Below are 15,815 nucleotides of genomic sequence, written 5' to 3'. Positions count from 1 at the left end.
GTCTGAATAAGAAGAATAAGCAGATGGCGGTTTTGGATGTCTGCAGGTTGAATAAAGTAGGCATTGGCGCTTTGATTGAAACTAAAGTCAAGGGAGAAAAAATAAAGGATGTAACGTGTTCTAACTTTTCTGGTTGGAACTATTACAGTAGTTTGTACTTGGAGGGTCGAATATTACTAATTTGGAAAGTTAATCTGGTGAATATTGATGTTATTCAGGAGAATGATTAGTATTTACACAGTAGAGTTCGATTTTTTGGTAGAAACCAAGATTTTTGTCTTACTATTGTCTATGACTCTAATAGTTTGGAGGCTAGGAGGACATTATGGTATAATTTAACCAACTTGTAGTTGCCTGTAACGCCTTGGATTATTTTGGGAGATTTTAATGTTGTCTTTGATGTGGATGATAGGCTTGGTGGGAGACCTATTTCAGTGAAGGAAATGGAGGATTCTCGGCAGTGGCTAGCTTTAGGGTTGGCTGATGAAATGAAGACTATAGGGCCAACTTATACTTGGTCTAATAAACAAGAAGGGGGAGCTCAGATCTTCTCTAAGTTGGACAGGGTTTTTACTAATGAGGAATGGATGGATGCTTTTCCTTTGGCTATTGCCTTTTCTCAATGGAATGTGATTTCAGATCACAGTTTTATTCTTATTAAGCAAGTGGAAGTCAGAGGGACGGGGGGTGAAACCTTTTCGGTTCTACAACATGTGGTCTACTCATGCTAATTTCCGGGAGACGATTTTTGCTAGTTGGACTAAGCCTTTAGAGGGTCGTGGCTTGGTTAGTCTTGTTTGGAAACGCACTAGACTTAAACATGTTCTGAAGAAGTTTAATTGGAGGTCTATGGGAGATGTTGTTTGCAATTATGAGGAAAGCAAATGTAAATTTCTGTAGGCCCAAGCTATTCTTCATAATGATCCTACAAATACTTGTTTGCATTCTATGGAAAGAGAAGATCTATGAAAGTTTTCTTCGCCAAAAGAGTAAAATTACTTGGCTTCGTTTTGGTGATGAAAACTCCTTCTTTCATGCTAGCTTGAGGAAAAGACGTGCAGCTAATCGTATTGTGTCTTATATTAATGCTGATGGTAATCTTGTGGATGATTATGAGAAGGTCACTAATCATTTTATCTAGCATTTTAAGAGTTATTTGGGTTGTGCTAGTAAGGCTTCAGGTAGAATTGATCCCCTCTGTATTGGTTACGGTCTGGTGTTGAATATTGATGCTCAGATGGAATTAATCAAGTCGTCCCCCCCCCCCCCCCCCCAAGATGTAAGAACTGTTTATTTGGCATTCACTCGATAAAGAGTCCAGGTCCTGATGGTTATGGGGCAGGTTTTTTGAAAGCTTTATAGAAGGATATTGGCAATGAAGTGTCATTGGCTGTTTTGGATTTCTTTGAAACAGGTAGAATCCCTCACTTGCTAAATTACACCATCATTTCTCTTATACCTAAGATGGAACATCCGACTAATGCTTTTGACTTTAGACCTATAGCTTGTTGCAATACTATATATAAATGCATATCTAAAATGCTTTGTAACCGGCTTGCTATAGTTCTCCCTTCCTTGATAAATCTTAATCAAGGTGCTTTTATAAAGTATAGATCTCTAGCTTACAATGTTCTTATATTTCGAGACTTGATTAAGGGGTATAACAGGAAAAGCAGTTCTCCTCAGTGTGCAATGAAGATTGATCTGAGTAAAGCATAAGATACTATTGACTGGGATTTCTTGGAGAATTTACTAAACACTCTTTGTTTTCCTAGTAGATTCATAAGATGGACTATGGTGTACTTGAGGGGTACTTCCTATTATTTGGTGATGAATGGTAAAATTCAAGGGCATTTTAAGGGAGGACAAGGGCTTAGACAAGGAGATCCCATCTCCCATCTCTCCTTTGCTCTTTGTTATTATGATGGAGTATCTCACTCGGCTATTGATTAAAGCTTCCAAGGATAAATCTTTCAGATTCATCCAATGTGTAAATCCCTGAATTTAGTTAGTCTTTGCTTTGCTGATGACCTTATACTGTTTTGCAAAGGTAACTCTAACTCTGTGCAACTTTTGCATGGGGCATTTACTGAGTTTAGCACTTCTTCGGGTTTGGCTATTAACAAATCTAAATCTTACATTTATTTTTGGGGGATTTCAACTGACGAAAAAGCCAATATCCTGGGGTGTTCAAATCTGGTTGAGGGGTTTTTTCTGCTGAAATATCTTGGGGTTCCTCTGAGACCTACCGAATGGAAGGCCACTGATTGTGATATTATTCTCAAGAAGATTAGGCTGCAGCTAAATGTTTGGGCTAGTCGCCATCTTTCATATGCTGGTCGAGTCCAACTGATTCACTCAGTCTTGTTGGGAATTCGCAATTATTGGATGAGTATCTTCTTGCTGCCTTAGAGTGTTGTTAGAGATATTGATCGACTTTGAAGAAATTTCCTTTGGGGAGAGAAGGTTTCTCGTAGTAAATTTCATTTCACTTCTTGGGAGCAAGTGTGTCGACTGAAATCATTTGGTGGGTTAGGTTTTAGAGGGGCCATCTTGGAATAAGATCATGCTTGCTAAGTACATATGGGCTATTACTTCTAAACAAGACCACCTTTGGGTTAAATGGGTGAACTGCATTTACTTAAAAGGGGAGAGCCTTTGGATCATATATTAAAACAAGACTCTAGTTGGTATTGGCAGAAACTAATCAAATTTTGTAGCTCTTTATCTAGAAATGTTTTGGAGGCTGCTGTGGTGAATGGTAAGCTTCATTTGGGCACTCTTTACACACAGCTCCTTCCTTGTGAGAGAATTGATTATGAGAGAATCGTTTGGTGCAAACTTTTAACCCCTAAACATAGATTTATTTTATGGCAAGCTGCTAATAATCATCTTCTTACTAGAGACTTGCTTCATAATTGTCACTTGAATGTTCCCTCTATTTTATGCCTGGTTTGTGCTCAGATTGATGAAAGCCATTCCTATTTATTTTTTTAATGCATTTTTTCCAAGAAGATTATGCAGAAAGTTTATGGCTAGCTTGGTGAGGTGATTTGGCCTGAAAAATTCGAGGACCGGCTTGCGTGGATGGCTAGTAGAAAGAGCGATTGGGTGTTCCAAGTTGTAGCCGCGACTCTAGCTGCCACCATTTATTTCACTTGGTTAAATCTGAACCTTTGTTGCTTTGATGATATCTGTTTTACTATTTGTAAAATCGATAACTTGATTCGGTTCTTTGTTAAAACTAGAGTGCTTAATATTATTTCTAGGAAGTTATCTACTAGAGAACGGCAAATGCTAGAGTTTGTTAGTTGCTTGTAATCTATTGGGGCTTTTATGTTCTTGCCATTTCGTTATACTTTGCTTGTTTGATCAATAAAGTTTTCTTTTTGATAAAAAAGTAAAATAAAATAAAAAGGGTTTAAAGTAAGATAATAAAAATAAAATAATCTCTTTTTCATACCCTCAACCAATCTTTTTTGTAAAAGAATTAGAGCTCATTTAGTAAAACAGTATGATATGCACAATGTGCTTATTTAATATTATCTCATCTATAATAAAAGATTATCAACTCAGTAATCTAATCTGAATTATAATCTATTACTTAATTGGTTATTTAAGTGATTTATTATCTCTAATAATATTTGTTTTTGAGTTGTATACTTATATAAAGCTGAGGACAAGAGAAGTGAGGTAGCAGCCTAAATAACCTACTTCTCTTAATCTTTATTTTCTCAATTTTTCACCATTATATATTTTTCTTTATTATTATTTCATTTTGTATAGATTTTAATAACAATTTATAATAAAATCTCCAAAACCTTAACTCTCCAAAGCATTTGGAATCTCAAGCCTTCACTCTATTATTAGCAAGACTATTATAGAGCTGGAGGCAGAGATAAGCCTGTTTGGTATTGTTTTCTGTTTTTTGTTTTCAAAATTGTGTTCTAAGAAATGAGAACAGAAAATTGTTTTTGTAGTTTTCAAAAAACAAGAGGTGTTTGGTTAATATTTTCTAAAAGCTATTTTTTAGTTTTTTTTTTTTTTAAATCTTAAATAAAATATTAACAAATATATTTACAAAGAGAAAAATATTTTAAAAGTTTGTAAAAAATAATGAGATAAAATAATTTGAAAAAAAATGATGAAAAATAAGAAGTGAGAAAGTAAGGAGAGAAAATTTGAAGAAATAAAAATTGAGAAGAGAGAAATTGATCTAAGAAAAAATGAGAGAGAATGTGATGAAAAAGAAAGTGAAGAGAGAAAAGTGAGTAGAGAGAAAGTGATGAGAGAGGAAATGACGAGAGAGAAAAAAAGATGAGAGAGAAAATGATGATATATTAAGTGATGAGAGAGAAATTGATGTGAGAGAAACTAATAAGAGAGAAAATTATGTGACAATAAATGATGTTAGATAATAATAAATAAATAAATGATGTGAGAAAAAAAAAAGATAGACAAATTTTTTTTGAGAACAATAGAAAACAACTTTTTGTTGTTCTCAAAATTTTCTGTTTTTTGTAACTTTGTTTTTAAAAATTGTTTTCTGAAAACAATACCAAACACTCCAATTTGTTTTCAAAAAACAGTTTTTAGTTTTTAAAAACAAAAAACAATTTTTTAGTTAAGGTGCCAAACACTCTCAAAGTGTTTTTATTTATTTATTTGTTGTAAAATTAAGAGTATAACGAAATTAGCATCCAGATTCACTCATGTACCCTAATTGGAGTTTTATTTTACTGAATAATGAATATGTGGAGTTTGGCTAGGACTTAGGATTGTACTATTTTTTATTTTTTATTTCTTTTTAGGGAAATTATGGCGTCCCTCACAGGACTAAGTCCTTTATGTGGGGCTCAGAAATTTGCCAAGTGTCAAATATACATTGGTATTAAAATATTGACTTTTGAGTATTTTGACTTGGTATAACCGGCTGTGTTTTTTTAGTTGGTACTGTTTAAATAAGTGGGAGTGGAAGCGTAATTTTAGGTCCAATAAATAGTACAGTTGAGGGTTTTATAGTAAATATAGGTAAGGGTTGGGACTTATTATGATTGTGGACACGTAACTATTTGACTGGTACTAAGTAACTATTATAATTGACTTAGACAAATATATAATAAAATAACGTAACAAAAACTGAAGCTGTTATATTTTTTTTATGCTGTATAAGAAATGAATACAAAGGTGGTGACATCTACACATTTAAATGCTTAATGATAAGTCATTTAGCTAACATAATAAAATACGGTGGCCACTGCATGATCATTTTCAAAAGATAAGGTCCAGCCAATTTGTCTTGTACACACACAGACGTGTATATAGTATATTAAAAATGGCAATTTCCCTCTTCCGATGACCACAAAAGGTTATATCCATAGTGTTATACTCCATGAAAAGAACTTACTAGTTGAACCACCTACATGATTAATATCAGTAATAGCTTAATTAGATGACTGATGCATTAAGTTCAGGGTCCACTATGTCCTCCAACTCTTAGAAACACATAACCATAGTGTCAACTGCATCTTGCATTCCATTCACAGTGCACCATTTTATTCCAATCTTCTCAATTTCCTTACGCACGGATTGAGCCGCGCCATTGCTTCGTCGAACTTGCGTATTTGCTCTGCAATGAAACATTGAACATCTACTGGTTCTGCTCTCCCAGGTTTCGGTTCGACGGGGTTACGAAAAACTTCATAAGGAGCGATGGTTGTCAACTTGATCCCAGGTGCTGGTTTGCTGACTTGAACATGTACTGAGTTCCCCAGAGACTGTACGTAATTGTCGATGGTAGTATCCCAGCTTTCTGGGACAACTTTTGGACTGTTGGACTCAGCCTGGATGTGTAACTTTTCATCCTCCTTCTTTGAATCCTTCCTTGAGGAAACCATGGGGTTCTTTTCAGAATACATGTCTTATCAGAGTTGGGGAGGAGAATAACCTTGTTCGGTTAGTCAGGGAAGGGAAAGAAACTAATTCAGTTTTCAGAAGTTTTTTTGAAAAAAAAAATGCAGTTTACACGAAGACAAACCGTAGCCGGTTAATGGGTACACATATGAGGTATTTCAGTATTTTTGCACACCCAAAACCTTCACATTAAATCCAGCCGTTGAATACAAAAATTGCACACATCCAACGACTCACATCGACCTGAAGGACTAAGTCCTCTCAATATAACTGAGGGACTTTAGAAGTGCCCTTCTTTTTAATATGCTTTTTCATCTTCTTGGGAACACATTTTATGAAACTAACATTTTTATTTTTCACATATTCATTAATGTCAAATTTTGAGTTGAAAGAACCGTCGTATGATTAAAGAAATTCATGACAATATTCATAATAATTTTCATTTTATTTAAATATATGTAAACATTTTCCAAAAAAAAAAACTCATTATATATTATAAGAAGAATTAATTACAAATTTACAAAAATATATATAATGAGAGAGAATTCACCCAGAAACTATTATTCTTTTAAATAAAAAGAAATATATATTTATTAATCAATTAATATAAGCTTAAGATAAAATCAATAAGCACCACATATTTTTATACTACTAATTATATATAAATAATAATATGAGGTTTTTTTAATAGATATAATATTTATAAGTAAGAGTGCCAAAATTAAATCACAATTTATCTCTAATCATCCAATCTCCAATTCAATCCAATAATTACTAAGAACTTGATATCCCATTATTGGATTATATTTGATGACGAAATTGATTTTATTCCAATCTCCAAATCTTTAATTAGGTGTTTTTGAAATGAGGTGGAAGCTTCTTATCTTTTACATTATTTATTGTTTCCATTTTTTTTTCAAAATATATATTTTTTTTAAACAACCATTTTTTTTTCAATTTTTAGAAAACAAATAATCAGTCAAAAATAAGTATCACCTTACTAAATTAATATTATAGATATATAACGTGCAACTCCTATGTCATCAATGTTAATTAGTATATATGCCCGTTGTTAAAAAAGTAATATATCTGCAAAATAAATATTAACTAATATACATATAATGGTAACGACTCAAGAAAATATAATAATTATCATTAAGATTCATTATTATTATTATTGAGACATACCTTTGTATTAAATCACTTATATAAGTAATTTTTTTTAGGACTTAATATTGTGTCTACCAAGTAACCACTTGGCATCAGTGACTAGGTTCTTATTTAGTCAATTTTTGCTTCTCAATAATTATGAATTAGTTAATTATTCGTTTTTACTTCTTTTCTTGCAATTGCATAAAGAAAATAAATTAAAGGAATCTTCGGTTATAGTTATTGTTGGGGCAAATCAAGTGTTACTAGGAATGCACTTCTAAATTTTTGCATAAAACAACACATTTCCTTCTTCTTCTCGGTTCATTTTACTAGAATAATTTGACTACTCGAAAGAGTTAGACTTGTTTGTTTCACCATGTTCTAAACTTATTTGGATAACTAATTACTTTCATAAGCCCTCACTTAAAAAAAAATGATTTACATTTATAATCAATTTTATTAGATGCAAAGTGAAAGAAAATGGAGTACTAATTTTTTTTCTACAATAATATTATATTATTGATAAACATTATTAAATCAAATATAAATTTCTTTAAATATATATTTTTAATTATTATAAACAACTCCACCCAAAACGCAGTATCATTTCCTAGTTTTTAATAAATGAGACAATAAACAGAGATATATATAATTTGACAATAATTTCAGAATATGAACGTATTAAGTATATAATACTAACACTAACCGTCAATGTTTATATTAAAAAAACAAGTGGTAAATATTTTACTATAACACTCCAATTATTTAGATCAAATAATATTTATATTTTAATAAAAAAAACATTTTCTAATTATAGGTTATACTTTATATTGTATTTTATCTAAATATCAGTAGCTAGTGGACATCTAATTATATAAGTTTAATGAAATCCATATATATAGAAATTTATGTGCTGACAATGATCTATTATATATTTCATATATACACAAATATGAAATTTATAATAGATTGCATGTGTTATGTTGCAGCAAAGGCCTATAATAATAGAAGTAGAAATTTATATAACCGTATAATACTTTAATATCTAAAATTTAATTACTTGAAATATTATTCAATTTAGTAGTATTAACATAAATTTTTAGAAGAACGGTTGTTTGTACTAAGAAAAAAATATTTTTGATTTTGTTATTGGTGTATATATGATGATGTAAATATCTAATAAAATAAATAATAATGATTTATTTTAGGTCTGGTGTGGATCTTAGATTTTAAGAGGGAAAAAAATAAAATCAAAAGAATTCAATTTTTTCATATTTGGATTAAATCAATAAATTAAGAATTTTTTTTCTAAAAAAAATTAAAAGCTTAAATGTAGTATAATTTTTTAAATTTACAACAATTATAAATATATACAAAAAAAAATTTTAAAATCTCTAATCAAATTTGGGAAAACATTTTCCTTTATTTTTTCTCATAAAACTTTTTCTAACTAAAATTCAAGGTCCAAACAAGGTAGGGTTTCCCTTAGATTTTTCATTGATCTGTAATTTTTTTAAAAATTATATGTAAGCCCTATTGTTAAATTTTTTTTAGCAAAACTCTCAATTTATATTTATTAATTATGAAAGAACAAACTCTCAATTTTTAAAGACAAAATATATATTATTTTGAAAAAATAGAAATTATTAATATACGAAAATTAAAAAAACCAACATTAAAATTTTTGTTAAAAATATTATTAAAAAGATATACCTAATTTTCGAAAAATGGTCAAAAATTAAATTGCCAAACAACAAAAAAAATTAAAATGTATTTATGCTAATTATATTTTTTATAAAGAAAAATATTTTATGTCATATATATTACAAAAAAACATTTAAATATGATATACAAAACCAATAGCTTATAACGATTTTCTCGAAGTTCAGCCTTTATCTCGAAATCTCACTCACTTTTTTTTAATACTATTAGTAAACTTGATTTTTGAGCTTTTAATTTTATTATTATTATTTTATTTTTTGTATAAACAATTCCTACCTACCTTCAAAACAACGTGTGGCTATTTATTATATATCCATTTGAAATGAAAAGATTCGCACTTCATGTGGTAGACACAAGATATTTTGTAGATAAGTTCATTAGAGAAAAATCCCAATAATAATAATAATAATAATAATAATAATAATAATAATAATAATTATTATTATTATTATTATTAGGGTAGGGGCTTCAAAAAACCTGTGGAGCTCTTTTTGTGTTCTCAACTTATGAACAGCTTTCGGTGCGATTTTTTTTATTATTATGTATATTGTAGTTATTTAGAGATTTTTGCAAATTTTCAGAAAATTCCGAATAATTTACAATTCCGAAAACTAGTTTAAAAACAGGTTGTTGCACGCGTAGCTAATTTTTTTTATACGCGTGGAAAATAACATATTTGAACCTAATTTTTGGCACTGTAAATTATTTGGAATTTTCTAAAAATTTACAGGATACTTTAAATAACTAGAATATATACTATCATTAAAAAAATCGTGCCAAAAATTGTTCACATACTCTACCATAGAATACTCCATTATTATTATCATCATCATCATCATTATTATTATTATTTGAGTAATGATTTAAGACATGCAACACACTTTCAAAAAAGAATCAGATTTTAATGTATAACTAATGGGAATAAAAATAAAATTAAAGTTTTTAAATTGTATTAATTATGCGAGTGAAGAGCAATTATACATCTGAATATGATGATAGTCAAGACACACAATATTATTTGTTATTATATAGCAAACTAGCTAACTCGATTTGAAAATAGTTTGAAAATATAGTTATATCCACATTTAAATTGTGAAACTGAAAAAGTTAAAAGATTTTTGGCAAAATATATTGAAAATGTGAAACATGGAGATGTCAATATTATTGAGTTATTTTGATAGCAAGGAGTGCTGAAAAAAAATGTGTATAAGTGAATATAGTGTGAACATTAAAAATATATATGACCAAATTCAAATATAGGATACTAATCAACTATTATCAATAATGGAGTCACATGGTATCAAAATGTAGTTATATTCCATTTATTTTAACACTAAATTAAGCATTTATATCAAATTCTCGAATTCTTCTCCCCTAATAATAATAATATAGTACCTACCTTCAAACGTGTCATAATTAAGTTTTTGGTAAAAACAAAAAAACTATAGTTGTAATTTCAATTCGTGTGGGGTACACAAGATGCTTTCAGATAAGTGCATAGTCACCTTAAAACCAATTATTTCAACATCTTTCTTTTTTAAAATAAAGGTTTGAAATATTATATATTAATGCAACTACATGTAAGAAAAAAAAACTACATTAAATTCTAAAATTATAATAATTGTACGACTGATGCAATTATCTGAATATACATAATGACCTGAAAATATAACTACGTTTTACGTATTCTTTTGTATTTATTAAAAAATATATATTCTCTTTTCATATTTTATCCTTTGACTGTTTGGTTTCCAAAGCTATTTCCAATGTTTCTGCGTACGTGGTTATTCCTCGAACTAACTTCACGTCTCGACATATCATTGGCTTCAATCCTTTTACGAATCTTTGAGTTCTTAGCGTCTCGGTGGGTACCGTGTCCGCTGCAAACTTGGCCAGTCGATCAAATTTTCTGGCGTACTTCGTCACAGTCGAATTCTCTTGAGTAAGCGCGATGAATTCGTCCACCCTTGTGGCTAGAATCACAAGACTATAATAATTCTTGTTGAACACATGTACAAACTCGTCACATGTCATGATGTTCACATCTCATATCTGTTTTACTACATCCCACCAGATGCGGGCGTCTTTCTTGAGCAAACTTGAAGCTCACGAGACTCGGTCTTCGTTCCCCAATCGCATATGTTCTAAAATGGATTCTACCGAGCGGAGTCATTCTTCTACTTCTATTGGGTCTGATCCACCATCAAAGTTTGGTGGTTGTTGTTTCCTAAAACGTTCATATACTGCCTCGTAGCAAGGTTCTGCCAACTGTAGTAATTGTGCTAAGGGAATGATACTACACCAAATACCCCTTTTCATAACATATGAATATAATACTAATAAAAAAGTATTATGAAAAAGTATTATATGTGGCAAAGTTAATGAAAAAAGGGCGGTAATTCTTTTAGTGAGCCCGCCACTTAGCATTTTTTTCAGACTAATTCCTTCAACATTTCAGACACAAAGAACAGTGACCCATTTTCTTCTTCGACTACGTACGGTCTCCGAACTCAATCCCTGCTTCGGTCTCCTCCATCCCTGCTTCGAATCTCGGCTTCAAATCTCCTCCATCCCTCAAATCTCCTCTCTCTCTCTCTCGTCTTTCTCTATCTCTTTGTCAATCTGTTTCCAGTCGTTGGGCTTCTCGGTTTCGCTCATTCTCTTCGGTCTTGGCAAGCCAGGTAAGTATATTTAGTTTTAGATGTTATTGTAAGCACTAACCTCAAAAGTTATCAGCTTGAATCTCTCTGTCACACATTTCTTCGAACACCACATAGAATCTATAAAATCTGTCGTTTTCAAAATTAATTTTCGGTTTTGCAGATTGTTGGCGTTTTTTCAATCCGAGGCCTCACTCCCTCCACCTTGGTCTCGATCTCAGCTCAGTCTCTCAATCTCATCCACCACACGGCATCGTTTCCCACCTCCCTTCCTCACTCAGTCGCCGACCAGTTCACGACTTAGGTTACCTCAGCTACATTAGCTTTCACCAGGTGCGGTTTGGGTTTGGGTTTGATTTAACTTCGAAATCTTGGATTTTGGCTATCTGGGCACCTGTTTTTTTGGCTAGAAAATAGAAAATCAGTCATCTTTGTTAAGAAAAAAAAAATTAAAACTTACAAGAGGAGATAGTGAAAAATTAAAACTTGTGCTTATCCTACTATGAACAAAAATTAGGATCACCAAGTGTAGGTTGATCACAGTTACTTTGATTTTGTTTTTTTAAAAGTTATTAAATGTGAGTTTATGATATAGCGAAGGCTTTTTGGATTTTGGGATTGTATATATTTTCCATTGTTAGGTCTTATTGACTTGAGAGAAGAAATTGACTTGTGTGGTTTGAATTTCATGAGGGGACGTTGGATGAGAGTGAAATGGAAAGGCAGATCTATGTTTTTTGGGCATTTGCTAATTTGAAATGTTTTCAGTCTTTTTATTTGAAGCATTCATTTGATTTTGAGTTTTTTCAATTTTGTGGATCATTGTTTGAATGTAAGTTTTGGATTTTGAAAATTTTGTCATTGTTGTTGGTTATATTAATTCTTTTAGGTTTTAATTTAAGTGTTGTATTGATGCTTCAATCTAGATGTTACTGCTATGGGTGTTGAATTTATTGCTATGAGTGTTGTAGTGTTGTATTGCAATGAATATTATCTAAGCATTGGGTCGATGAACTTCAGGGAATGTTTTTTTGCTCATAGACGTTGGGAGAGAGAGAATGGAAGAGTTAGAAGGGAGAGAAAAAAATTAGTGTTTGCAAGCAGCCCTAAGAGCAGTTTTGTTGATGAAGGACTTTGGTAACGACCTTACAAAACTCTCTGTATTGGAGACAGCCTTACATTACAAATGTATTTTTTTCATTCCCTTACAAACATCTCTCTATTGGAGACAGCCTTGAATGATTGAAAATGGATTCAATAAAATTAAGCAACACTTTCACTAATTTATGCAAAAGTAGATAATATTAGCAATGTTGTTGCTTAATTAATTAAATAATTTTCGATTTCACTATTTTCTTACGCAATAGTCCTGCTTGTTATGGCAATAAAAGAAACTCCGATTTCAAGAGAATAAAATTACTGGCTTAGTGATGTCTGTCATTTTATCAAGCTCCACTGTCTAGAGGTATCTTCTAGACTACCCCCAAAAAATGTGCATAGATCTAAGTAAGCTAGAACTAAGTAAGCTACAGTCTACCATAGCTTGGTTTTCAGGTCATGATCAGTAAAGTTCAATAGTGAACTAGATATGTTTGAAAGGCGTGTGATTTAATTTATAACCATGTATGTACTAATTTCATTAAAAAATGATAGAATATGTTACAAAAAATAAAAAGACACACATGAAATGGTCTCAATTGTTGGGACCCCAACAGCTCAAATATATGACTGTTCTAAGTGATTCCTCAGATTGCTTCAACTTCTCATCTCTAAACTTATTAGACACAAGAGTCGAATACTGAGAAGTTGGGATCTTCTTGGCATAGAACTCTCTTCAATGGCAAAGAATAAGGGGCTAGTATTTTGATTACATGTATTGTTAAGTAACCTTGTTTGCTAATAATATTGCATCTGTTGAGGCTATTTCAATGAATCTGATTGGTGTAGTTTCTTTGTTTGTGTATTGATAGTTTTGCTTCTCTTTTCATTTTATAATCTGGCTCACTCTTGTGCAAAATATTGGGTTAGAGAATCCAAAAGTAGATAGAAAACTAAGCTTTGTTTTGGGTAATTTCCATGGAAATAAATGCATATATCATTTTGATTGAGATCAGACTATTGAAACGTTTTGGATTAATGAGAAGTTTCTTCTATGAAGATCAGTGAATTGAGTTTGGTGGTCCTATTGTTTGAGTTTCTTCTGTATTCCTTTCTTTCTTTTTCTCTGCTTCCTGTTTCTTCTTTGTTCTTACTCTGTAGTCCCCATTTCCACATCTGCACATCCATTCTCTTGTATAGTGTGTTCACACTCCTGGGTTGGGCTTGCTTCCCTTGTATATTCAGTTTTAAAAAATTGGACACATATCAAGTTAGGGGTCATAAGCCTAGGCTTTTGTTGGGGCTTTTTATAACTGATTTTTAAGTTATTAATAACCCAAATAACACCTAAAAACACTATTTTGACCTTCAACTCGTAAAAAGTAATTTCATGAATTTTATGGTTTTATTGTATCATTTAATTTTAATTTTGTATTAATCTTTTAGGTATTGATTATATTCTTTAGGTTGTGGATCGAATTGGCAAGGAGTATTGCAAAGTTAATTAACTTGATTATTAATTGCAAGAGGTACGGAAGTATGTTCTTTTAACTCTTTTATTAATATCAAACAAATGTTAGAGGAGTTTGAATATCTTAAATATTCATCCATAGAGAAGTGGGTTCAGAGATTAAAATTATGTGCTGCGATGATAACAGAAGGTTGAAAACTTGTATGTTTTAGAGAAGTAGGTTCTGGAAAATTTGTTTGTGTGTTGCGGTGATATAAGGAAGAAAACTTATTGTGTGTTGTTTGAATTTTTTTACTTGATATTGATAGATGGTTAGGTAAGCTTTTATATGGGAAATGATGTCAGGTTTTATCTAGAATTATGTATTATCTTCTTACAAATAAATTGTGTTTGCTTGAATTGGTTTGATTATATTGTTAGATATCTCACCTGGGGTGTGAATAAGGGTAGTTTTCACGTCCCCAACCTTAGGGTTTGAATAATAAAACATTATACATATGAGTTGTGATTAGCTTTTTTATATCTATGCTTATGATATGCACATGGATAAAACTTGGATCCATCTTAACAGGTTAGCAAATAAAATTATATAGTTTAAGTTCAAGTTCAAGTTCAAGTTCAAGTTTAAGTTTAAGTTTTGGTATTTATTTGGTTATTTGATTATATAAATGATTGTTCACCATTTTGAATTAATATTATATAAATGCTTAGTCATGTGTGTAATATAATAACTTGATTATTATTCAAACTCAATTATTGTAAATTTGGTTATGTGTCATGATATTATTGACTATATTAGATGAATGATATGATATTTCATGACCTCATTAGTTTTTCTTTTATGTTTTATTTACCAGATTCAACAAGTGAAGTGCAAAAGAAAATCTGGTTTGGAAGGCTTTGGTGTGCTGACATTTGGAAGATTATGAATTCCTACCTTCACTTTTGAATATGCAACTGTTTAAGACTATTTTGTTGACTATTGTAAGAATGTTTTGTTTATGTTAATTATGCAGTGTTGAATATCTTAAGACTTTTGTATTGTTTTTTAGATAATCTTGAATGTATTTTAACACAATTATTTGGTTATATGTGTTATGAACCATATAATTGGTACTAAAAAATATATTTGTACAATCTTAAGGGTCTCTTAAGTATATTAAATGAAGCGGGCTTGAATTAAAGCAATAAAATAATTATAATGTATAGGTTTATATAATAATAATTCAAGCTTATCCAAATATTAGAATAATACAAAAAATGTGTTATTGTATCTTTTACAATAACACTGGTTTATAAGCATAAAATTATGTTATGCAAACTATTTTTTATAATGGAGAAAATGTGTTATTAAAAAGTGTATCATAACACTACTTTATAAGTACAAAAAAGTGTTATATAATCTATTTATATATAACATAATGAAAGACTTATCTACCTATTAAAATAACACAACAAAAGTGTTATCGTAGGCTATACCATAACACATGTCTATAACTATGGAAAAGTGTTATGCAAAGTGCTCCGACCTACTATAACACTGCTTTCCTTAACACATCAAAAGTGTTATGGTATATATTTGATAATACTTTTTCAGTCTTATTGAATGTATTTTTTCTTGTAGTGACTTGTTGCACCACTTGTTGTTGTTGTCCTTGGTTTATTTGGAATTCTTCTTCTCTCCTCCTTAGCTTTGCCCTAAGACGGGCATTCTCTCTTTCTAAGTTTTCTCGAGCGGCAGCAACTGCCGGTTCTTCCACTGCATTAAGTGTTTCTGGCACTTTTGGGGTTGCTAGCAT

This window comes from Humulus lupulus, chromosome 3, assembly GCF_963169125.1.
Source record: "Humulus lupulus chromosome 3, drHumLupu1.1, whole genome shotgun sequence".
Classification (NCBI taxonomy): Eukaryota; Viridiplantae; Streptophyta; class Magnoliopsida; order Rosales; family Cannabaceae; genus Humulus; species Humulus lupulus.
Note: the sequence above shows the minus strand (reverse complement) of the source record.